This window comes from Armigeres subalbatus, chromosome 2, assembly GCF_024139115.2.
Source record: "Armigeres subalbatus isolate Guangzhou_Male chromosome 2, GZ_Asu_2, whole genome shotgun sequence".
Classification (NCBI taxonomy): Eukaryota; Metazoa; Arthropoda; class Insecta; order Diptera; family Culicidae; genus Armigeres; species Armigeres subalbatus.
The window spans coordinates 118,783,489-118,811,079 of record NC_085140.1 but is presented as its reverse complement, the minus strand read 5'-3'; the positions used below and the strand labels follow the sequence as shown (position 1 = coordinate 118,811,079).

Genomic DNA, 27,591 nt, shown 5'->3' with positions numbered 1-27,591 from the left:
TTTACCAGGAAAAGCAGAAAAAATTTTAATTTGTTCTTTATTAGCTTAATTAGGAAACAAGTAATATTTTGGAATATCCAACCAGCTGGTACATAAAAAGAAGTTAATCGGCTTGGGAAAAAGCTGGACATATGCATCGTTCCATGGAATGTTCCTTGATTTGCCATGCACTGCAGTCAGTTCATAGGTTCCGTTCGTTATTTTCTTTTCCCAACGGCGGGTGTTTCCAGCTGGTATCCGCCTGATGTCAGAGAGAGAGGTAGTGCCTCGCATTGACCAGAATGGTATGAGGATGCGGGTTGCTGATCTTCATCGATGGGGTTGGCTGGAGGTATCTTCCCATCCTGATGTTTTGAAACTGATGTGATTATCTCATTTGCATGATCGCTTGGGTCACGATCGAGTGTTCGCATCGTTTTGATAGACTGCATGGTATTTTCTCCGGAGTTCACCATAATATGCTGACGTAGTGTGTCCCAAAGGAAATTTCTAGTATTGCCCCCGGTCTTCACTACCCTGCAGTGAACTGGAGGATGGGGCGATTATCTTCAGCGATAATCTGCTGGAGTTTCTTGTCTGCGAGTTAAGAGAAATAAAGAAGATTATGAGAGAGGTTCACCATTGACGATAGATAATTTTAGCAGTGGAACTGGCGGGTCCATTTTAAAGCTTTCTAAATGCGTACCTTAAAGTATCGTCCCAAGGGTTTGTTTTGCCGCCTTTAATCCATGGCAGAAGACTCAACATCTGAGATGAAGAAGAAAATTATTTAATTCGAGGTTCAGTACGAGACCTTGACTTTACTGTTGAGCGAATATACGTATCTGTCAAACAAAAACAAAATTGACTTCCAAAATGTTCGAAGATTGTACGGTGCGCGTGCGAACGAATGATAAAAGTGAAAAACATGGCGCGTGGCATGAACCGCTTGACGGAGTGACCAGTAGATACACACAATGTAACTAGCCAGATGAACCAATTATACGGGCCTGAGTTAAATGAATCTTGACTAAGGAATGGTTTGCGCTCTTCGAGGTAGACCCTGTTCGCTTTTGACATCCTTCCATCGGGTGGTATTGGATGGGGCGAAATATTGGCGATTATAGAGCGCCAATTTTCTATGATTTTATGTGACGATTTCAATGTGAATATTTTGAATACTGGTGAAATTATCTCGAATAGGACAAAATGGGCACAAAGCCATATTGATCTGACCTTTTTTTCAAATTACTATCATTAGATTCTATATGAAGGTGAAACTCAAATCCCAGGTATTACCACATGTGTACAACTGTATCAGCAATTTTTTATATAAACATAATGAAACAAATAATTAATATGTAACAAATAACAATTAAAATAATGCCGTTCCTCCAGGTGCCCTGGAAGAGACGGCTGGTGGTGCTCTTAGGGAAATGTCGAGGTTTCATTGGATTTTCGGTCCGTCAGTCGAATCTCACATATATTTTTATTGCGTATTGCGCTTTTTGTTACGCAATTAGTTTGCTGATTCATAGCTAGGTGATTATTATTATTTGGCACCCTCGAATCAATTAATGCCATTTAATAAACGATTGATGTTTGTATCTGGAATCAAATTTAGGACAAATCCACAACTAAATATTTTATTGCCTACTTCATTTTCTCTTCAGTCCAGACACTGAACCAATAAATGTATACAATACAAATAGCACAATGATTACACTGATCGAATATTTACGTATTCGACAACATAAAACTCAACCGACAGCGACTTATTCAACAAACTAAATTTTTCTGAATCGGAGAGCCGATTCATGAAAAATTCTTAAATCAGACATGGACGAAAATCTTACTAGAGGGACTAACAACTGGAAACTAACCGAAGCCACCAACTTAAAAAACTTCAAATCTATTCTATACAGTCCATCGTACCATAGAATGTCTATTCAAACCTGAAACCAGCTGTCTGATCAATTCTTTCGATTGATTGACGTGCTATATCAAGGCCATGGGAAAATTAGTTGAGAAAGTGATTCTTTTCTGAGAGTCGATCATGGGTCGAAGAAAACATTTGCTCTCAACATACTCAGTCTTGATTTCGAAATGGAAAGGAACAAACGATTGTCTCTTCATTGCCTCTTCAGATTTATAGCTGACTTATGCGACTTAAGGAGCAACTGGTTCAGTTTTCCTGGATATTAGGGGCTTTGATTCAGTTTCCATAGTTGATTCTATTGAGTAATTGGAGCAATGGCCAAAGGCTACGTCTTTACTTTTGAAGTGTAATTCAGGAATATTTTGTTTCTACAAATCATAATAAAAGTGATTAACAGTGTAACAGGTTTGCCTACTATGATCAATGAGTGCTTTGTACTTCAACACTCCTCTCAACCATGATCCGCCAGAGGATCCCAGTTCGAGACAGACAACACGGCGGACGTGTTTTTGTCTCCTTTATTTTTTTCGAAGTGTTTTCGTTCTTTCGCTGTTTCGACGTATTTCGCCTGTCGCGTTGGCGTTATTTTCTCCGGACCGCTGTCGGGAGACTCGGTGGCCGATTCGGTCGCTGGAAAAGTGCCTAAGCACTGCTCTTGGAGGCGCGGGTAACCCTCCAAGCAGCTTTTGCACCGGAAAGCGTTCTCGCCGTTGCCGCTTGATGACGCCAGCAATCCGCCGAAAAGAGGAAGAAGCAGCAATCAGCCTGCCGCAGGTGACAACCAGCGGAAGGGAAGTGCCCGCCCTTGTTTGTGAAGGCGATCCGCCGATTTACGCCCAAAATTCGCCAGCTGATCGCTCAAGGGCTGAAATGTACTTTTCGGCTCTGCAGCGAGGGCGTGAAAGTGATGCCGGCAACAGGACCATCATCAATCCGTCGTGAGTTCCTCGAGGTCCACAAGTATGAGTACTACACTCGACACTGGCACGAAGCCGCTCAAGGCTTTGCTGCGGACTTCACGACATGAAGGAGGAAGAGCTCCAAGCAGAGCTTGAAGTTGCGGACGAAGCCAGTAGCGTCCACAAGATCGCTCGTCACGACAAGGCGAGGAATATCGCGACCAGCTTTACCTGATCCATCTGGAGCACGGACTCCACTACCGGACCAAGTGTTGGTGATATTCGGCCAGCACCGCGATGTCACGCAATGCACCAACTGCTTCAATTTCGGGCACGGCACCAGGAACTGCCGCAGAAGCCGCGCTGCAACAAGTGTGGCGAACCCCATCCGACGGACGAGGTGACAAAATGGAGGTGGCGATCCCAAGTGCGCAACTGTGGCGACAAACATCGGCTACCACAAAGGCTGCCCAAAGCGAGCCGAGTTCCTGAAATCCGAAGAAGGCTTCACCAGGACCATCTGAAGAAGAACCGTGTTCCTGTAATCAACGAGGTGAACTTTCCAGCCATCCCGCTCCCCGTCGGATTCCAATACTCCCCACGCACAGCCGCACAAGCGACTGGCAGCGGCAGCTGCATCGGTCCAAGCTCCAGCATCGTCGGCACCATCCACCAGCGAATGGCCCCGCTTCCTCCTCCTGGGTTCCGTCGGCAGTCGGAGAACGCAAGCGTCCCACCGGAAGAATCCGTGCCCTGTACACTCCGGAGCAATGATGCCGATCTTCGCAGCTCGCACCGACTGCGCGGCTGCAAAACCGATCTGACCAGGTCTTCACACTTGGCCATCATCATTGGAAATGGCTGCTAGGGTGGGCCTGGTCAACTGGAACGCTTGCTCGCTAAAGAGCAAATCATAATCGAGCCTGAAGGATTTCTGAGGAGAAGGAAATAGACGTGGCGTTCATCACCGAAACGCACCTAAAACCGAGGTTAACGTCAACATCCCGGACTTCGCATCGTGCACCTCGACCGGCGACCAGGGAGATGGTACCATCGCTCTTCGCTACAACATCAACTGTCGCGTCGCTTCCAAGCTTCCAGCTCAGTGTCATCGAGGCCATCGGTCGAAATCATCACTTCGGTCGGACAATCGCGCTCATCGCGGCGTATCCAACGCAGGCCAAAGCCGGCGATGGATCATCGGCTGCCCTTCGGAGGGACATCGTCAAGTGACGCGGAGGCAAGGAGTATATCTGCCGGCGACTTGAATGCCAAACATCAAACCTGGGGCAACAGTCGCGGCAATCGAAACGGCACCATCTGGAGCAACGATGAGGAAGGCACTACACGATCCTGAGCCGATTCCCCTACTGGCTGAGTCGGTCCGGTGCCCACGCAACGCTCGACCTCTACGTAACAAACCATGACCACGTCTCGCAGCCGGTCCGTCCACCAGGAGCTCAGTTCGGATCACTATCCGGTGGTGGCGGAACTGGCCTCGGTCAATCGGCACCAGCAGTTACGGCGGAACTACCACCGAGTGAACTGGCAGCGTTCCAGCAGTGCGTCGATAACACCTGTCGACTACGAGGTGCGTCCGGAGACGCGGAAAGATCGACCGCCATGTGCGCTATCGAGGAGGCGATCACGGCGGCCTGAGCAACACGTACCGACGTCCGGCAGGTAAGCAACCTCAAACATCGATACACTCACTAAAGATTTGATTCGATTGCGGAATGTCACTCGCAGGCAGTTTCAGCGTACTGACCGCCTGAGCTTAAGCACGCTGCAATCGAATCACAAAATTATCAAGGCCAGAATGGGGACCTCAGAAATAACGACTTTCGAATAAGATCCGCACTCTCCCAGATTATGCTGCCGTTCTGAAAATGACCAAAATTCTAAAACCAAGCTCGGCATTCCACCTTTGATCCCACTAGACAATAATGGCTCTAAGGATCGCTTGAAACTCCTGCAGAGAAGGTCGCTGAAATAGGTCGTCACTTCGTCAGCTCACATAATCTTGGGCAGAACATCGTCAGTCCACACGAAGCAGCCGTCAACGAGCATGCATAACATCCATTTGATTCCCAACGACTTCGGAGGAGTTGAGATCCAGCTGACGAATGACGGCCTATATCAAATCGTCAAGAACATGAAGGCCCCAGGTTACAGCATCCTGAATCTGAGCTCAAACACATGAGGCTGCCGTTCTTTGAGCACCTCTCGCTGATCTTTAATCAGTGTCTCCGGTAGCTTACCCCATCGTCCTGAAGTCAGCGAAAGTCATCCCCATCGGAAGCCTGGGAAGGATCCTTCTCCCCAAAGTTATCGACCCATCAGCCTCTCAGGTTATCCGCTATTGAAAAGCTATCATCATCGGTTACTTGAGTCTGCCGAAAATCTCAACATCTTGCTCGAGGAACAGTTTGGTTTCCGACGCGGTCGGTCAACTGTACACCAACGACCTGAGTTACAACGTCCTCAGACGGAACAAGTTTGTCTCTGAAAACATCCGCCATGGCCTTACTCATCGTCGAGAAGGCATTTGACAATGTATGGCATGATGGCCTGGTGTACAAACTACAACGCCACAATCTTCCCAGCCACCTGGTGAAAATCATCACATCACCTGTCGGGCGACATTCCGGTCTCAATCAGCGGAGCGAGTTCCAATGCGCACAACATCGTCGCAGGCGTCCCCAGGGCAGTATCCTCGGCCCCTGCTTTTCAATCTGTTCACCCGACATGCCAGAACCTCCAGAAGGCGGCATTCTGTCTCTGTTCGATGATGACATCCATCGTCTACAACGGTAGAGGATCAGAGCGCTAGTGGCAACTCCAACGAGGCCTGGATGCCCTGACAGAGTACCTCACCAGCTGGAAGATCTGTATCAACGCGGCGAGACCCAGGTCATTTTCCCCACTCCAAACTCTAAACTTGTTCCGCCATGGACGTAAAATCATCCTCAATGGCACGACTGTGGAATGGGCCTGATTGACCTCGACAGCAAGCTTATTTTCAGGCAACAGGTTGACAAAACGGTGACAAAGTGTAACGTCTGTTGAAACTACTGTACCTTTGATCAACCGCCGGTCGTCATTGTCCCTGAAAAATAAGTCTGGTTCATACAAGCAAATCCATCCTCCCTGTGACTGAATATGGCATGCCGGTCTGGAGAGCTGCGCTAAAACCCACCACCTCAAACTTCAACGGGTCCAAAACAAATTCCTGAGGATGATCTCAACACCCTCCCAGGACAAGAACATCCGAGGTCCATCGTCTGGCGGAATAAAAACCTTCATGAACGCTTGGTGAGGTAAAGAAAAGTTTAGGGTCCGTTGCTTGCATTCGATCAGGCTCCAATTAGGGCGCTAGTTCCAATCTAGCTCAAATTTTATTGTAAATATTAGTGTACAGTAGTAAGGTTATCAAATTTTAAAACACACCAGCGCCTCCTAAAGGCCGTCGTATATCATATTAACACTAAATAACAATATAAACATGAAAATTTAAAATTGAAGTTGAGGCCAAGCCAGCTGAGCACTGTACACATGAAAAATAATTTAGAACAGAAATGATGAAATAAAGAAGAATTTTATACTTTTACTACTACTACGCATGATCTCGACTCAGACATAGTTCTCAGTTTTTCCAAAACAAACTGCTCCAAGAGGTTTCCAAGAGAAGATTCTTCAATCATTTCTTCGGTACAGCATAGATAAAACTGACTTCTGTTTCATTTTCATATCCCTTGCGTAATGATACCGGTATCAAATGTGTTTTTCCTGTTACTGAAATTTTTCATTTTCAAGCATTTTCAGGGCACTTTGATTATCTTCATAAATCACAGGGATAGCTGGATGTTCGCAAGATCGTGCAGTAACTGTTTCAACCACATTGTTTCTTGAACAGATTCTGATAGCGCTACGAACTCTGCTTCAGCCGTTGAGACGACACACACGTTTGCTTGCGTCATGCCCAAGTAATTGTTCCTCCGTTATATTTCATCAGGAAACCGCTATTGGATTTTCTATCATCTCGGCATTCGGCCCAATCAGCATCGCAATATCCCAGCAACTCTTCATTCTTCTTCATTGCCTAGTCGTAGCCCATATGTTTGGTTGTCATCAGGCAACGATCAACCCTAAGTTCTACCCATCATCTTTATTCGACAACGATTTTTCTGTTAAAATGGCACAGCTGCAGAGCATATCTGGTCTGGTATTAACTGATACATACAGTAATCGGCCCATAAGTTTTGATATTCTTGTTATCTGGAAGACAATCATTTGATTCATGCTTGTAGTATCCTGGCGTCTAAGGGTATTTTTGATGGTTTAGCTCTATTAATCCGGATGAGTTTGCAATCTGCTCGATGTAGCGTTCTTGGCATATGAAGAATCTCCATCCTTATTTTGCTTGACTTCATTCCCAAATACCATGGTGATTGCTCCCAGTGATGTAAGCGCAAATCTGTTTTGTAAAGCTTTTTCGGCGTACAGACATCCCTCTTTGCGCATCCAATAAAGTACGAAAAGTTGTTTGACGTCAACCGGACAAATATTTCGTCATAATCAACGCCATATTGTTGGCTAAATCCTTTGCTACCAGTCTTGCTTAAATCTGAAATCTCTCCATTAGAATTTTTTTATTTTGTAGACCCATTGACGCCAATCGCTTTTCTTTTTACACGTGTAGATCAACTAACTTCCATGTGTTTTCTTTCAATTGAATTAATTTCTTCCATCATTGCCATTCTCCATTCCTCTTTATGGTTACTTGACAAGCTTCTGCAAAACTCAATGGCTCCTCCTGACATTCTGTAATGATCAAATTCGCTCGAACCACTTAGGGGGACTCCTTTGTTCACCTCAAGATCGTCTAGAAATTCATGATCATTTGATTCTTCTTTCAGATTTACTTGGTGTGCGCTCGTCCACATCTGATTCGATCGTGGTATAACCCCTGCAAGTTCCGGCTCGTTCTGTTCAGGCTCATCATTTGTCACTTGAGGCACAGAAGTTCCATTATCCAGGCTTATTATTATGTCATCGTTATTCTGCTCTTCCATTTCAAATTGATACAAATTTTCATCAAATTTGATCCCTACTGATAGTGATGTACAATCCATTCGTTCATGAAACAACATGCCTTTGCTTCCATCTGCGTAACCAACAGTTAACTCTTTCTGCTTTTGTCAAGCTCTTCACGCTTCTGTTTTGGAATATGCACGAACGCCGTTGATCCAAATATTCGCATATGTGTATATGACAACCCCCACAAGATGACAGAAAGCCTTAGTTTCGCGTACCACTAGGAAAATAGAGATGGCGCCACAACATAAACAACGGGCCATCCTGCATCGCCACACGGTTTTGTAATGGAATATTTTTCGTCTTTTGTTGATGCCAAACCACGGGCAAGAGTTGCAGTACAAAAGGCGTAGAGATAATTGGAACTATTAATTGAACTAAATTTAAAAACATAATTTGATTTCATAAATTTTTCTTGTATTGAGTTTTCAAGCGCAGAGTATAATCTATTCTATATTAAAAATGAAATGGTCTGTGTTCGTATCCGCATAACTCGAAAGCGGCTGGTTGGATTTTCTTCATTCCGTGTAGCAAAATGTTCGTTATCGTTGACGGTTTATATGATGTTTTCTTATGAAAAATCACGAGTAAAGCAAACGCAATAGACCAGTGCATGATGACGTAGGTTGACAGTTCAAGAGCTTTTTCACTGGGACTTAGCCTCTGGCGAGCTTCCGATAAAATTTTCGTCATTTTATTCGCATGTAGATGTCCTTTAGATTGATTTCATGCTGAATGCAAAGAATATCATTGAAATATTCGGATCGCAGCAATTTTAAAACTAAAAATATGAATTTTAATTTTCTCCTCATCGATTTTTCTTCTACAACTTGGAAAACAAGCTCTGTAACTGTCAAATAAGTGAGGTTAGATCAAGATTCGTTATTATATGGATCAGAGATGAAAACGGAAAATTTGAAAATATATGGGCTAACTGTCAATTCTTCCGTTTCTCTCGCCGTTCCGTTGTATTGCGTTTGGGCTTAAAGGTTGAGTAAATCAAAAAAACTCAAAATTAGGATTCGTATAGAAATTTCAGGGATTTTAGCCTACTACGCAGGACACCGGTCGACTAGTCTTCTTCTATATAATAAAATGAAAAGGTCTGTGTTCGTATCCGCATAACTCGAAAACGGCTGGATGGATTATATTCATTCCTTCAGCAGTTATATTCGTTACAGTTTCCACGGTTTATATGATATTTACTTAGTCAAAAATCATTAGTTAAGTTGAGTAGATTACGAAAAACTAAAATAAAGATTCGTATGGAATTCTGATGAGCAGTCTAACGCGCATTTTCGCTCACTATGGTGACACGTCTGCCGGTCGACTAGTATAAAATAAAAGTGGTGGTAATCAGTTCCGAAAAAATACTACTCGACTACGATAGAAAATAAAAACGATGCCGATGTCGGTTGTTGAAAGCTTAGTCCGCCACTGTGTTTGATGACTTTCGCTTCAATCATTGATTTATCTAGCAATCCACGTTCAAACAGTTATTGAAAATAAAGGAGCATTGTAAACATGAGCTTGTTCAGACTTCATAACATATTGAGGCCAACAAAGATGATCTTTAATTTGTAAAATCTCGGAGGCGGAGTTAAAATACTTATTGACGATTAACCGAAACCCGAACTTCAACGTCGGGAAACATTATGGCAGCTTGGATATCGCATCGTTATGAACATCTACACACCCACCAACATTTTTTTAACAAGTTTACTGAACACATTTTAGCCCTTCATCCTCCTCGACCTCACGTGATAGCTATTCTAGATGGTCATCCTGCGGCCGTATATTCATTGATGGGAAACAGTGATTCTATGTCAAATGAATTGATATATACTGAAACATCTGATACTGAGATGACTCAAAGTGAATGGCAGATATTGTCTGAAAAATCACATTAATTGCTCTAAACCACATTAGTTGAAATTACAATTTTAACAAGATTTTTTGAAAGTTCAGTCTTGCCTTCCAGAGAATCCACATATAGTCGATCGTTTGAATAGTGTCCCCATCAACATGTTCTCGTAGAACAGTATAGCTTTAAATATTTCTGAAGCAAGAGAAAGAATTCTGTACACAAATGTTCATGCGAACACCTGCAAAGTTGAAAAGTAGTAGGGGGAATGATCTTGCAGGTTTTGTTCTATTATTGGCAGGGTTTTTTATGTCTGACTATGCTCAAATTCGCCTAAACATTCTTTGCATATCAAAGAACATGTGGCCAAATTTCAAAATTTGGTCGACAAAACCCTTGCCCCTATATAATATTCGGAAAGAAATATTTGATTGAAATATCTTAGATTAAAATATGAAAACGTTTTCAAACCTACGATTTCAGCAACATATTGAAGCTTCATGTTTATCAACGAAAATGTATAAAGCACAGACTACTGAGATCCTCATAACGAAACATTTATAAAGTTATATTGTGAGATCCATCTGTTCAAGAATTTATAGTGACACAGGATAGTCAAAGGGTGATTCAAGATTTATGCACCATCGCGTAAAAAGCTGGATATGCCCTATGATAGGATGTGACAATTGAATTTGACGCCTTGTTGTTTTAAGTCGATTGCTTGAAGAGGTGCGTCAGCTCCGAATATTTTTTATGCAAAATCGCGAAAAATATATGGTAAAATTATGTTTTCTCGTTCATTTTTTTCTATAATTCGTAGAAAGATGTTACGTACTATCAGCAAAAGATTTTACATGGAATTAGATGAGTTTTTTCATGAAATGGGTAAACAGTTGGTTAATAATGCTCAAATCGAGTGTTTCAAAGAGCATAACCCTTGAGAATCATGCATACATAATTTACAGCCTAGCATGAACTCATTTTGCCCAAAAAATCGAAAAAGAAAACTTTGAATTTTGTAATAAATTACAATTTAATTACTAGCAACACGGCCAAGGTAACAACAAGCTGCCTTTAAAATGTGATACACGCGATCGAAGTAATCGATTGTCATTTTCACCAATCAGCAACCGTAGATTTGACAGAAAATCGGTACGATTTTTAATAACTAACTGGCACATTCATCCCAGGATATGCCTAAAATTTCAAGGCATAAAAAATTCATCCGTAATAAAACTCATAAAACTGATTCTTTTCCGCGCCGAATAAAGCCCCAAACACAATGTTAGGAACGGCAATGGAAAGGGCAAATTGACAGAAAATATATGGGCTAACTGTTGTCACACGTTGTCCCATTTTAATAAAATAAATGACTTAAATGAGAAAAATATAACCATTTCACTAGTGTCAACATTTGCATTTAAAGTAAAGAACTGAATTCATTTCGAAATTCACAAAAATAAAATAAAATTTGCTATTGCTTTTATCACACCCATCTGAAATCAAACGAACAAAACTATCTCAACAACAACACAGTAACCATCGAACTGTCAAATTGTAACTTAAAGGTTAGAAGAATCGGTGGAATGGTTCTACAGCCTAAGTAATTCTATAATTGTCATTATTCCAGCGCTAAACCAGTTGCTGATTATCTCATATAATTCATCACCCAGCCAGGAACTAACAACGGGACCCGACACTCGGAATTTTTCGGTGTTGGCTTAATTCTAAATCGGTGTAGAGTCTAGGTATAAACGAAAAGACACAAAGACGCTGTCAGTTATCGTTTTCCCATATGTTTTTTCTCACCGTGCATTATTTACTGACAGCATGATGTTTTTGTTTTCGCTTGTCATTCTCGTTTTCATAATAATATCATCTGCTGCATACCGATCAGTCGAGGCGGAAAGTGTCGTTGAGGAACTGACGAGTTACAGCTGGACCGCGAACAGCCCAATTCGTCGAAGCCAATGAAATTTCGCTGAAACCTGAGTACATCAAAATATGGCTGCCCCCGAAGAACACGCAGGTCCCACGGTCGCGTCGACGTCGTTGTAGGGATTGAGATCGGAGGAGACGGCCTGAATACGATCAGTCGTCATCCCGAGTCGGAAACGGACGATGAAAACCCACAGCGGAACGAAATATTGATCAAGAAATTTGTCGCGGTGAGATCAGCTATGGAATATCGCCCGTATGCAGCAGGGCGAGAAATGGACTTGAAGAAGAAAACAAGACACGGCAAGTTGGCCAAGAAGTCTTCCTGATCTGAAAAGATTTTAAAGCGGATTGATGCGTTGAGGGAAATTTGCAAGGTGAAGGCTTGACGGCAAACTCCGATGAAACGACACTGAAGGTTTTACACCGGCTTTGTAAGGATCGATGGGATGCTTTACTTGTTACCCTGTGACACGCTGAGGTGGTAAAAGTTATGTTTGAGATGTGACAAATGCCGTTAGTGCACGAGCCGTTCGTCACGTTAGCTTAATATATGAAACGAAAGATCCGAAAAATTTCCGTCTGTTGAATTGCTGTTGAATTGCGTCTGTTGAAGCAGATACTTTACGGGTTGAGGCTGTGGCGCAGCTGATACTTTTACGCCAAGATGTCTTTTCTCGCTAGGGATGTCCGCTTTGCCGCCTGGAAGGTGATGCCTTTTGAGCGATGGATACTTTTCTGCAGGTGGTGGAGACGGGGTTCGATTACGTAGCTGACTTTTGCCCCTTTGGTTAGTGTTGGTCAGACACCACCCGAACTCACACTGATGATTAACACCTCTCTTGCTCGCCGACTTACATTCCATCAGTTTTGAACTCCATGCATCTTCAAATTCGCATCCGTAACACCAACAACAAAACAAGCGCATAGACATCATTTATGAAAATATGATGAGGAGATTATACAAGAAAAAAAATTGAAATTTTCTAAAATTGTCTCATAAAATTTGAAATTATTTCAGTCGATTTCCAAAAAAATACCTTCAGGATTCTTGAGAAAATCCTCCAGATCTCACACAGCAAAAATAGTTGTTGAATATTACATCGAAATCGCTTCAACCCGTAGAATCCATTATGTTGAATATTACACTGCGCGATGTAATAGAGTGCTTGCTGTGTAATGAAAGGAGGATGTAATTTCGATCGATAAAAAATAAAACTACGTAATCGAAGCGATAAATCAATACGATGTAAAAGCGTCCGATATAGGTTTCAATACTGGTATTTTCGGCTTATTAATCACTTATTACTTTATTATTATTGTTATTGACACAATATTTATTTGGATCATTTTTTTCTCTGTTATATTGAAAGTATATAGAATATTTATTGTATGCCCACAGATCGGGTTATTACCACACAGGTGTTGTAATAGTGCCATTCGGCAGATTCTTAGAATAAATTTCACTCACTGATGGTTGGCAGTTACAGACTGGTGGCATTGTTCGTCAACTGGAAGGCTAGCAGGGTTTATAGGGAGTAGCCACAGTCGGTCCTGTAGGATTCATTGCCCATTTATCTTTTCTGGAACAACCAGCTGTAATGACGGGGACGAAGTTAACGTGAACACGAACTCCTGTTCGGTGAAAGGCATGTCGAAAGGTGAGCAGCTTCTACTATTAGAACACCAGATTAATTTAGATGAGTTGCCACCGTAGAAACAACTTACTAAGTGGAGGTCGGTGGTCTATTAGATTCTGAAATACAAAAAAAGTCTAGTTGAGCTGGTAAGAAAGATTTTTAAGATGATTCATTGAAATACGTATTGTTCCAAGATGATCCAAGAGAATATCTAGAACAAAAGAGGATTTCCCATAATCCACAAGATTTAGGAGATGCCATGAACTCTTAAAAGATTTTGCGGAGAAAGAAGAATTTCTTAAGGATTTTTTTTCAAGAAATTCTTTCAAAATACTGGAATACAAACACTTTACAAAACAGTATAATAATGGTCACCTAGAAGGATTCCATTCGAGATTCCGAAAAGAATGCTTCTATAAAATATTTTCTGATTATTTAAATGCACTAAGGAAGATATTGAAGGAAATCTATGATATTTAGGGAAATCTACTTGACTCTGAAAGAGTTTCTATAAAATTCCGAATGGTATCCAATGAATTCTGAAGGATTCGCTCTGATAATTGAAAATCTTCTAGGTTTCTAATGTGAATTTCTCAGAATTCTGATAGAAATTTTCCTGAGTTTAGGTTGAATCTTGGGATTCCAGCTGTAAGAATTTCGTTAAGAATACAAAAGAAATCACTTTAAGGCTTTCAAATTTTTTTTCTGGAATTTAGGAACGCACATTGTTAAGATCCTGAAAGTAAAGCTTGAGATTCCAAAAGCCATCTTTCTGAAAAAAAGGAATTTCCCATGGATTCTGACGCGTAGGAGTCATTCTAAAATTCGAGAACCGTTTTCGTCTGGAATTCTCAAAAACTTCTTGGATCTTAAATGAAACTGAGTTTCAATGCATTTTACTTACGGGTATCTCGCAGAACATCGTTCGTCGATTGAAGGAAATTCTAGGGATTTCAGAGAATCTTTTAGGCGTTCCGAAGGAATCTTTTGTGGTCTCTTAAGAACCCCGGCACTTTGAAGAAATTGTTCTGAATTTCACATGGAGTCCAAGAGGTCCTAAGGAAATTTTTAAATTATGGAATCATTCTAGGATACATGGAGATGCTATGAGATCCACTGAAAGATCCTTCAACGATTCTCTCAAGGTAGCCTCACACCTCGGGATTTTTTTCCGCTCATTTGGCCCCAAATGTAAAAATGTTTAGTAAAATGTCCCAAATGTAAGGAAATTTAAGAGGAATTCAAAGGAACATTCTGAGAGTTAGTTATAGGTAAGGCATCAAGAATTTCCAGGAAATCTAGGATGTCAAAGGAACCGTCTAGGGTTTGATGCCGTTTGGGATTAAGAGTGGTTAGAGTAATTCCAAGGCGTTTGTTTGATATGAGAGAAAACCTTGGAAACGCTAGGGATCCAAGAGAAATCCTTTTGGGATCCAAAGATAACCACGAGTTCCGAGAGGAGATTTTTCCGATTTTCGAAGGAAAATCTTTACACCTCCGACGGAATACTTGGATTCCAACGAGAATTCTTCCGAATTCGACGAAAATGCTTTTGCGAATACAATAGAGAAAGCTTTTGGGACTTCTATGGAATCTCCTCGAAATCCTCCGATATTCCGAAAGGGATTTCGAAGATTTCACAAAGTCGTTTAAAAATCTCAGGAAACTCTTCCGGAAAAATTAAATCAACGTTAAAGGTGAACGACGTAACATGTGTTGAGGATACGTCTGTTCTCTGTTCTAGTCCAGGATATCGGAAGTTTCTTCCGAGAGGTCGAGAGAATTTTAAGAGACCGAAGAGAATTCTTTCGGAAGATTGAACAGAACTTTCGGGAAATCGAGGAAATCTTCCAGGACTTTAGCGGAGCTGATGGGAATACTTTCGAGACTCCGATGGAAACTCTCCAAGATTCGCAATGCAAATCCTTCCAGGATTCCCGCGAAATTCTTCCGAGATTCGACAAGAACTTTCAGGATTCATAATAAAATCATTCTGGGTTCCATAGAAATTTACGTGATTTCGAAGAAATCCTTCGAGAACTTGAAAAGTCCGAGTTACTAGAGGAATCCTACAGGATTTTCAGAATCCAGCCAAGATTCAGAAAGAAATCCTGTGCAGTTTCTAAAGAGAACTCAAAGGAATCCTGCTGAGATTTGAAGGTAATCCTGTGTGATACTGTGATTCCAAATATAATACTCCCGTGAATCCCTAAACAGTAAACACTTCCCGTTGAATCCCCAAACGATTCCCGTTGGCATCCCTAAAGGATTCCGATGGTACTAAAGGATTCTTGTTGGTATCACTAAAGTATTCCCATTGAATCCTAAAGGATTCCCTTTGAACTTCTTAACATTCTCGTTGAAATCCTTAACGATTCCCGTTGAACTCCTAAAGGATCCCTGTTGAATCCCAAGAATTTCCTTGAAATCACTAAACGATTCCTGTGAGTCCCTAGAGTATACCTGTATAAATATCTGAAAGAACTTCGTTGCAATCCTCAAGGATCCGTTGAACTCAAACGATTCCCGTTGAACTTTACAGAATTCCTGTTGAAATCACTAAACGAATCCGTTGAACTAAAGCATACCCTAGGATACCTGTTACAATCCCTGAAGGAACCTGCTGCAATCCCTAAAGGGATGCAATTCAACGGGATGTTGAACTCAAACGATTCCTCTGCTGAAATCTTAAACTATTCCTGTGGAATCTTAAGGATCACCTGTTGAGTCCTTAACGGATTCCCGTTGGTTTTACTAAAGTATTCCTGTTGAAAACCCTAAAGGATTCCTGTTCCAATCCCCACAGAATTCCGTTGAATCCTTTTATACCTGTTGAATCTAAAGGATTCCCGTTGTAATACTAAAGGATTTCCGTTGGGAACCCTAAACGATTCCCGTTGAACTCCTAAAGGATTTGCTGGTTTTACTAAAACCCACAGAATTCGTACTAAAGGTTGACCGTTGAACCCCTAAACGATTCACATTGGAACCTCTTAAACAATTTCAGTTGAATCCCAAACGATTCCCTTTGAATCCCTAAAAGATTTCCTGTAATCCCCAAAGAATTCCTATTGAATCCTAAAGGATCCCGTTGGAACCCTAAAATTCCCGTTCAATCCCTTTAAAGCAAAAACATCAACCGAGGATTCTTGATATTTGGAGAAATTGAGACTCATCTTCGGGTAGCTCGGTAATTTCCATTACCGCAGATGTTCGTCCGTTTGGTTCCGCTCTTATCCACAACTCGGTGGGCCCAAATCGGCACGAGCCTTATACCAGATTTTATTTAATTATGAGCTGATATGGTATGCATTTGATTCGATTGTTTTTTATTTTCACTCCAAACGTTAAGAATCTCAAAGTCGCATTTAAATTTTCCAACTATTCGAAATATCCAATCAGAACTATAGTTACGGAAAACAACTTCCAAAACTCGGTTTCTGGACTTCTACCAGAATTTGAGATATATTTAGTGACATTGATGCATTACAACAGCAATGGTAACCGTTCACCAAAATATCCGCATCACTTTCCCAAATCCGCGCAAGGATTACAACTCGTTCAGCAAACCATTCCAACCGACGACGCCACCTAACTATTCCACCCATTCGTTTACATTGCGATCGGTCAACACAAAATAAAAACAAAAATCAGAAAGTTATCCGACGCCCAAAAAGTTGCTTGACCGCCCAAAATGAAACCCTTTCGTTGAAGCAGCAAAAAGTGATTGTAAACATGCTCAAAGGTATCGATTGTTTTCGGTTTTGATCTGATTTGGCAAAATCAATTACCCACAAAGCTTAACCTTGATGACGCGAAGGCTAAGGTTCAGTCCGGCTCTCAATAAAAACAAAATGAAAAACTGCTGCACTCCGCGGATCGCGTTGGTTGTTTGGGTTTGACGTCAGCCTGCGAATGGCGCGTCGTTTCAAATTTCCAACGGCAATTGAATAAAAAGGAATGGATACTTACGATCGAGGTCACCGATGTACTTCATGGTGATTTCGCAGTGCCCCAGACGGCGGACACGATCGGGTAGAGCTTGTACCTTGAGCCCCCGGAATGCCACCATATGACCGTCGACGATGAAACTGAGCGTTCCTCGTCCATGTCTAACGCTACCAGGAATTTGTCCGGCACCAGGAAGGTCGTCGTCTGGCTTATGCATCGCGGGTACGTGACACCGGGGCAGGTTTCGAATTGTGGTACAGCATATTGCGTTCCAAGTCTTCAACTCTGGTCGTTCGAACCGACCAGACTTTGATAACCTACGGAGTCCCTCGGAGGGGTAACACCGATCACAGCAATTTTGCTGCGCGTCGACCAGAACACTTCCACACGTGCAGATCCTGGTGAAGCCCACCTTGCCCCTGTATGCAGTCTGTGTTTGTGCCACCGGGTGCCGGTGGAATGTCATCTTGTCGTCCTCCTTCACACACATTGAGCGAGCGGTCCTCCGAGTTCCAGGAATATTTGATCTGCGTTTCGCGAGCGGCCGTGGCATATCGAGCAGAGATCAAGTCGGGCCGACGCTGGAAGGCGCCGCCAGTTCCACGGGATCTTTGGGATAAAGGGCGATGGTTGGTCGCGCTGCTGACCGCTTTGACACTCCACTGATCTTTTGGCCAATGTTCATGCCAGGGTGAGCCCCGCATTAGTACGACCGCTGCGGGTGCTTCGATGGCAACCTTGTACGAAACTCGAATGCGCTCAAACTCACGGGGATCGATGCGGTTCAGACCACGCGGGCAGTAACGTTGAGGTGGGACAAATACTCTGTGGACGGCGGCGATCGTACCTACCACTGGACCCCGGCTACTTTTGTATCTGCAAGGAGAACAAAACGGAAATGCTGTTAGTGATTTTGTTAGCGTGAAAGTAATAAATAATGACAAAAACTTTAAGGAATTTTAGCGATCTAATTTAAATATTGCCATCCTATCGCAGATCGTCGACAAATTAACACACAGGTTAAGAAAGGTTGATATATCGCTTGAGATGGCCGTATGGATTGCAGTTTTACTTTGGACAGAAAACGCAGAAAACGTAAATAAAACGTGACGTGAGAATCTGTCAAACCTCGCAAAACACTTTCAAATAAATTTACCATAATGTGAGTAAATACACTAGCGCTCTGGCGGTGCTGGTCTCGTCAGCTCATCTGGGTTGTATGAATTTTAATCGGTTCTTCGGGACCTGATGTCCCGGTTATTAGTTCCTGACCCAGCTCCGTAGAGCTATGTATATACGAGCCTATAAGAAAATAACTAATGAGCAATGTAATTGTGTAAATGATTAAAAAATATATATAATTAAAATTTGGGTTTATTTTAACTTTACGCCATATTCAGGAAATGCTCACGAAATAATTGAGTTTGACAGAACCACCTGAACCAATTTTTCGGGTACATGACAGTGTACTGGAGCTGCATGTTGCTCACGGGTTGGTATATGATGGCTTCTTCCGTAGTACACCTCATAGGGGTTTTGTTTGACGATGATATTGGTAAACGGTTTTGAATTTAATTTGCGGTTGCTAGGGCTTCTCCCCAGAACCTTTCTTCCAGTTTTGATTCTGCTAACATACATCTCATCATTTCGACCAGGTATCGATTCTTTCTTTCTGCTACACCATTTCGCTGAGGGCTATAGGGAGCGGTTTGCTGCATCCGGATTCCATAATTACTAAAATTGTTTCAATTTCACGTTGGTGAATTCTCCTCCACCGTCTGCCCGCATGATTCTTGTTTCTTCCAAATTGATTTTCCATTAAATCAAATACTCTTGGATCTTGATAAAAGTTTCAGATTTGCATCTCATCAAGTATACTTCAGTATAACGGGAGAAATCATCAATGATCACCAGACAAAATCGGTTTCGCTCGGTGTACACTCTTCGAATGGTCACACAAGCTCATATGAATCAAGTCACCCACGGCAACCGTTCTGCTTTCCGATTTATCGGGAATGAAATACGGCTTTGTTTTCCTTCACAGCACGTGCCACAGATGGTTTGAACTACAGTTATGCATCATCAAACGGTTCCATTTCGTCGCGCACAATTCGCATAATCGCATCCGCGTTCCGGTGTCCTAACCGGCGATGCCACAAATGAATACATTGTTGGAATGGTCGGCCACAGTAACCAATACTCTTCGGTCCAGCCTTCAAATGATATAAACCGCCTCGGCGCTCTCCTATCAGGTAAACCACATCATTCTTCACTATCTTGTACATTGTTTGTGAATATAACTCGAATCCTTCATCGGTTATTTTGCTAACACTTAATAAACTTCCAGCACGCATGATATACATCAGATAGTTGAACCTTAACTGCCGCCTTCATCATTAACGCCTCGAATACCTGTACCAACGCCAGTTCCTTGAACTTTATTTCTCCGCGAAGCATCCAATCTATCCAGCAAACGTACATCATTCGTCATATGAGAAATGCGCCAGAGTCCAATAACCACATGCGTCACCAGTGTGCTCACCAGCCGCCAAACACATTTCGATTTCATCATTCATCATAGCTTTACCTTTTGATCTCTGGGCTTCTGCTGCTTTCTTGTCATTAGAACTTTCTACAATCCGACGAAAATGACCTTCTACCACAATAATGGCAGGTTACCTTCGTTTCATGGATAGTTTGTTTGTCTCATCTCCACCAGTTCGTAACACCTTTCCATCGATTGGTTTTCTTCACGTAGCTTCCATTCATCAAGGTGTACCTTTCACATACCCAAGGTTAGATCCGCTTCTGGTCGACTCTCCAACGCCGTAATGAGATTCCATATGATTCCGGTAAGCTTGATAAATCATGGCCACTATCCAGTGCTCCTTCAGCTCTTTCCCAGCAATCAGCCGGTTGGTTAGGCAGGTTATCTCGTTCAAATGTTCAGACATGCTTCCTCCTTCCAACAGCCTCCATAGGAACATGACCGTTCGCGGTAAGTTCGTAATGCGTCCCACACTTACTCGACGATGCTCGAATAACATGCGAAAGTTGCCCATCTTCAACTGAGAGCCCAATGAGTGCACGTGCCTTCGCATCTTTCGTGATCCAATCTGCCGGCGGATTTTGAGGCTTCTGTTCATTGACGACGCTCAACAGGTCCTCTTGAATCAGTACAAGCTCCATTCGAAACCATACCGCATAGTTGGAATCACCAAGCTTCTTGAAAGACGTCTTGAGAACACTCATCCTACTCGAATCTCGGAATAGCTGGTAACGATTTCACAGTTTGGATTGAGTTATCCTCTTCAATGAGTTCTTCTCATAACCTATTGGTAATTGAGCAGACAAATGACCAAACACGTCTTTACTGTTTGAAGTGTAATTCAGGAATGATTTATTTTCTCAAATTATACGAATGTCAATGAACAGTGTAACAGGTTGCCTACTATGATCAATGAGTTGCTTTGTACTTCAACAGATTCAACAGTATAGAGTAAAATCAGCAGTGATTCAAATCGTTCGGGGTTGTCAGTTTGAATATGAATCTGAAACATTGAATTTCCCAGCAGCTGTTCTAGATTCAGTTTTTATACCAGTGAACTGTCAAAAAATAAAACTGGTATAACGCTCCGTTCTATTTTCTGCAGATTTGAACCACGATTGAATCACGAGATTCAAATATTTTTCAATTGTTTTGTGTGGATGCGTCATTTTATCTACGGATCAATCCACTTTGCAATTCCGGCGCCTTACTTGGCAGTAACATAATGATTTCAATTAATTGAAAATTTGAAAACATGAATAGAACACTGCTGGGGAAACCAGCGAGTTTGTTCTATTTTGCTCCAGATGCAAACTAGAATAGTGGTCGAAAATTTAGAATCAAACTGAATCACTCCTGATTTCACCCTAAGATTGCTAATGTCGTTCCTGTTCGCGTGACATCTTGGTTACTTCGACCTGGCAGCCAAAGTACCGGTACTACAAGTGTCAAATCGATGTTGGTGATCGAACCAAACATGCATTACAACATGATGCATAAATTATGGCTTGCTGAAGCATAACTTGGCAAAATAATGTAAATGAACAGGCCACTAGCGTTCTTAGTACTTATGCTTCTACTGTTTCATAGAAGTACCATAGATATATATACTGTCAGATAATCTGCACAGTAGTGGATTACCCGTTATTTAGATTAATTTCTTGTACAATTTGCAGCCAGAAAACAAAATGAATTTCACACTGGCACTCTGACAACTTCCAGAAATAGTTACATGGGTCTTCCCAAGGTTCTGACTTGAGCCAGATATTTGGGATCGAGTTTTCACCGCAAAAAACTCAGTTGGTTGTAGCTAAGAAGCGGCATACCACACATTTGTTTCGACCGCGGTCACTGCACTGGTTCTATTGTTCTATACTTTTAGCCGAACCACCGCACAAAAGTAGAGCGCAAAACCAACCACACTGGAAGACGGTCGAAAGAGACTCTTAGAAGCTGATGGAGCGCTTATTCAACTAAAATAGTCTTCCAGCTAAAATAATAGATTATTCAGCTTGAATTGTTTGTTGGGACACTTGTTCTAGATAACGCGATCAATACTTGAACTGACTTGTCGTTCAAGATTTCTGAGAGTTTATCTCAACTATGTACATATCATCAGATCTTTGTCTTCCGTGTTATAACCTACCCATTCCCTTCACCAATGACAGTTCCTCAATTGAATACGATCTGTCCAGAAACATGCTATTCATGGATGCTATATCCCTCGCTTTTTTCTGAAAATATGAACATGTCAATTGCAACAACAGATATTTCTCTGATGGTTTCAACATTGATTCACTGGCGTCGGTGTTTTCAATGTAACTTCAACCACCTTCCGAAACTTCAGGAACCGTGTTCGGTTTATGTTGCTGAGCTGGCAATTAACTTCACTTTGGGGACAATTTCAAATCAGCCCGTAGACCATTATTTCATCTTCTCGGATAGTCTTAGTTTTAGTTCTATAGTTCTACTGAGGCACCTGGTCGATGAAACCTGTTAAGCACGCATCCTACTTTCTTTCAAACATAAGAGAGCAGATGCGTGTTTTGGTCGAAAGATTACCTTTGTTTGGGTCCTTCTCACTGCTTAATCTACGGCAATGAGATGGCGGACTCGGCAAAGGTGGGCGCACAGGAAGGTGAGGTTTATGATAGACAATTCTCGAGCAACGAGTTTTTCGATTAGTCCGCCAGATTACTCTTTCAAGTTGGCAAACGAATTGCACGCAACGAACTTGGTGGCTATTTTCCATAATTCCTAAAATTTCTGAGCGAGCGTGGTTCAGAGGTGGGGACTTCAGTCGAGGTCGAGTGATGTCGAGGCTATATAGTCCTATTCAATAAACGCACATCATCGTACAGAATAAACCTTGTCGATAGTAACTAATGTAGGTGAGGAGTGGTTACGATGACATCGATCACGTAGTTTGTGGGCCGATGGACCGGTTCATTTCACCGAAGAAAATTGTGATGTTCAGGAGAAAAAGTTTATATTATAACTAATCCGGCTGCTGCTCCGAGCAGCTGGAATAACCTAAACCCATATTCCTACCCCCCGTCCTGAATTAAGCTAATTTTAACCTTGAGTACCACGAGTATTACGGTCTACGTCCCTTTTCCCTACTAACTGTTAATGATAAGATGATACTGATTGTAAAAATATCATACTTAAGAATAGCGGTCCTCAAAGTGTCACACACGACTGAGCCTACCAAATAAATGAAATGATAAAAAAATCCAATCCGGCTGATGTCATTATTTTTGGCTTGGGCCAAGGATTTGAAACTGCGCCTGTTTTCATTTATGTTGGTTTAAAATCAATACCGAAGTATCGGTATTTTAAAGGATCAAGTGCTTCCTCGAAGGCCAAATTTTCGATGATCATAACGTTGTCCACGGCATGATGGAGCGCCATGTCACACGTCCAATCGAACCAACAATGGCAGAAGAACAAAATGAAATTTTGTGGATAGATTTGTGCCCCTAGTAGCCCGTATCTTAATCCGTTGGGTAATACGATTGGGGCATATGTAGAAGCGAGCCTGCAAATCATCGACCTTGTGGAAGACCCTAACGTCAACCCTAACATGCACATGGCAACTGATGTCGGAGGACTAGGTTCGAAAGATGTGTTTTAGCTCCGGTGTCGCTTGAAGATATTTTTAATAAAAATTGAGCACACATTCAGTAAATTTGTTTGCAAGGCCTTATAATGATAACTGCAACCGAAAATGTTGATATTTTTGCTTGGAGCAGTTCAAATGGGATTTGAAAGAAATGGAACCAATTTCGCATTATTTTCTGCCGCACCCTGTACATATCAAAAGAACCGTGGCTCCGTACAGTGTTATACATGCCTGAGCTTCAATAAACGAACTTGAAAAAAAGCATCTTATCTAAGTCTGTTAGAAATACTGGAAAGCTCGAAAGTTAGAATTTAGGAATATATTTTTTCAACAAAAAAATCACAGACGACATCGCCAATCTTCCTCTATAGTTTATTACCTCTATTGTTCAGACTAGCTTCGAGCCATTGACGTCGCGATGAGAGGCCCCAACTATCCCCAATCCATAATCGTTTCGTTGCATGATGTGAAAAGTGTGCGTTATTATCGCTGCTTTTATTAATCACACCTTCATTGATATTTGGTTGAATTTCTTCTACTAGTAACTTTGGACGAAGACTCAAACAGCAAGGCTGGTATACGTGTCCAAAAGATATTTTAGATACTAGATAAAGATTGTCGCGTCGTCGCTGTCCGGAACATCTTTTGCTGGCGAGGATAGGGAGCTAAATGTCAAAGAAGGAAAATCCATACGATTTGACAGGTAGTAATTACATGTTTCGGACAGCAGAACAAAGGGAACCGAAGCGACAATATTTATCTAGTAACTAAATTATCTTTACGTGTCCTTAGGGGCCATCCAGAAACCACGTGGTCATATTTTGAAGATTTTCAACCCCCTCCCCATGTGGCTTATCGTGGTCATTTGGCAGACCCCTCCCCTATGACCACGTGGTTTTTTTCAAGTACAAAATTAAAAAAACCTTGTGTATTTTGAAGATGGACAATTTCAATTGATTCAAAATTAAACTAAACCAGCATGGAAATTATAAATTTTCGAAGTCGAAAATTTGATTATGTTATCATGTTGTAATGTGTATCAGGTAATAGGAATCTAGAACTCACACACCTTCAATGCTTCAGGAGGATACAAAAAATGTGGGCTCGCGAATATCTTATAAAAATTTCGAGAAAAGTGTTTTTTAAAAACTATAAAGTTCATCACTGAATATCCCTATAGATTCCTTAGAGTATTTGGGACCTTCCATAGCTCTGGAGCTACTGAAAATTCTTAAGATATTAACCTCAGGAAGCATCTGAACTGGTCTATACAATGAAAGGTTTATCAGAGAATCACAAAGTTAATATGTAATATTAGAGATGCAAATGAAACCTCCTACTGTTGTTTCTTTTTGAGTAGAATTCCTGTAGAAATTTCATTATTGTTTTCAGAATCATCAATGTCAGAAATAAATATTAATAAATTTTTTTTTTGTGATATTGCTAATATTGATTTATTCATGAAAATTTTGTATTTCCATTGAACATTTTCATTTATTTATGGAAAGTTCTTATTTTAAAATTGCAGTTTTGCTTTTACAAGTGCTAATTTATTATTGATGTGTATTATTGTTCTTTATTGCCAATTTCCTATTTTATTATGGAAAATTTCTATTTTTTCTCTACTAAAGAGATTTTAAATCCAGAGTGGTCTCTCAAAATTTCTAATTCTTCATTGAAATTTTATTTTGATATCGACTCGTGGAATCAAATGATGCCATACCAAAAATATTTTCTCGGTCACTCTGATGGTTCTTTGAATAATTTTCAAGGAACTTCTATTCCACATCTCGAATATGCTTCAGTCAATGGTCCTTTCATAAGCGACTCATAGAGAAATGGAATTATAGACAATTATTATTTTGGAGTTCGGATATCTTGATTTATCCAATTAACCAACTTATGAATGATGTATGATATAAATCCCAGTAGGTCCATTTGGTTAATAGACTTCATATTATTTATACAAGCTACTACAGACTTTTAGTTTATACAAAACGTCCTGGAACATTGATCATTCAAGTCCGTGAACCCAGTGCTTCTAAGGCCTACAAAACAGTTTGCGAACCTCATAGTCATTGCGCAACTTGCTGTTGACTCAAGATAATTTTGAGTACCTTGTCTCTTGGATCTCATGTTAATGTAAATTAGGTCATAGTTTATTTCATCGGTATATACCCATACCGATGATGATAACATTGCAAATGTCTTAATTGATCTGGTAGATTCGTGGGTGAACTTGAGAGAATTTTGAAGACCTTGAGCATCTCGTGTTCCTGAATATTAATCACTGGCTTAACCTTCAGAATGACCCATCTTATCTGACCACCCATCTGTTTAGAATGATTCAAACATTTAAACTTTATTTACACGCTTAGAATCGAAATCTTCCCAAGGTTTTGGATATCTGAGTTTTCATGGTCAGTCAAATTTGAGCTCCCATATTTTTCTGTAAAGCCAATATCTAGATGAACAATTTTACTGAAGAAAATGGTGGCCTAGCTTTTGTGATTTTATAGACACCAAAATGCATATATGACCCTTCATTCCTGAAAGGGTTGAGATTTGTTTAGAATTCAATTTCAATCGTTATTTTAAACTATTTTTAGCTTAGATTATTTTAGGAATTGAGAGTTTTTTCTGGAACACTGCCACTTTTTTCATATCGCAGGAATCTCCTTAGATTTTAAAAGCGTTTTATTTAGAATTTCATGTTGATTTTTTAAATGCAAGCTTCTCTATGTCATAAACTTTTCATGCACTACTTGAATTTCGTGCATTTAGAACATTTAGGTGCATTATTAATTTTTCGATCAATTATGATAATTATTTAATATCATAAAAGCTAGGCTCTTAATAAGAAAATTATTTGAGCTTTTAGTGAATGTTTTTCTTCAATAGAGAGTTTATAATCCATTGAATTCCATTACTTAATTAGTCTGAGATACGGTTTTGACTCAGAAGCTGCCCTTCAGTGGAGTCGAGTCAAGTACGAGACACTGAAGACGCTTTAATTGTTGAGGTTGAAATGCGTATCTGTAAAGATACAATTAGATGGAATCTAATGGATTGTATAAACTCGTCTATGACAGGTAGGCTTTCCTAAATTATTGTCTACTTTATTGCTTGGATTAATTTTAAATTCCAAGATCTTCTTAATTTTCAAGAATAATTATTCTGAGTTGCAAGGAAAACCCTTCGGAATATTGATAAGAAATTTTTCGAGTCTCCTGGAAAATCTTTTGAATTTCAAAAACATTTTTCCGAAATTCTGTGGAAGAGTTCGAAATGGTCGGTAGAAATTTTTAGAACTAAAAGAATCCGTAGAAGGATCCGAAATGCATATTTACGATGAAAATTCCAATACACCAAATTCCGAAGAATTTCAAGTATAAAATACAGCTTACTTTTTTTTCAAAATCTCTAAAGATTTTTTTTCCAAAATCCTGGGCAACTTTAATGAATCTTCAAGGAAATTCTCCTAAATTTCCAATGGATTTTTTTCGTTTCCAAAAGAAATTCTTAGAAATTTTCAGTAGTTTTTTAATTTCCAAAAGAAATTTGATGTATATTCCTAAGATTTTCCAGTAGAAAATCGAAAAAGTTCATCTGAATCATAAATAATGAATTTCCTGAGGAAATTCCGATGTTTTACAAGTGGAAATAACGAAAAAATGTACTTTGTAGTACTTTGAAGGTTGTACTTTTGAAGCATTTCCAGTAGAAATTCCTTAAAAAATTAAATCAAAATTTTAAAGAATTTCTGATGAAACTCTAAACTTTCTAAATCATTTCATGCATCTTGCATGGTAAAGATTTAAAGCAATGTTTAGCTGAACCTACAAAGAAATCAAAATGACATCCGAAGAAGAATGAATTCTGATGAAATTTTTAAATGATTTCTGTTCAAATTCAAAACCATGAACCTTGAGAATTTAAGATTTATTGTTTGAAAATCAAAGAATTTTTAAAGGTAATCCATAGACTCTTCCGTGGAAATTCTAAAAATGTCTCGAATAAAAAATACGGAAAATTTAAAAAATGTGATAGAACTCACAAAGAGCGTAAAATGGTTCCGAAAATTTTCATTTCAAAATTCCAAAATAGAAAA

The 27,591-nt window shown here is 40.6% G+C and overlaps 1 pseudogene; it reads right to left on the bottom strand.

Moving 5' to 3' along the window:
• The window catches only part of LOC134209184 (uncharacterized), a 29,291-nt pseudogene extending 8,883 nt beyond the window's left edge, over nucleotides 1-20,408 (bottom strand).
• Between the last annotated feature and the right edge of the window lie 7,183 nt (nucleotides 20,409-27,591).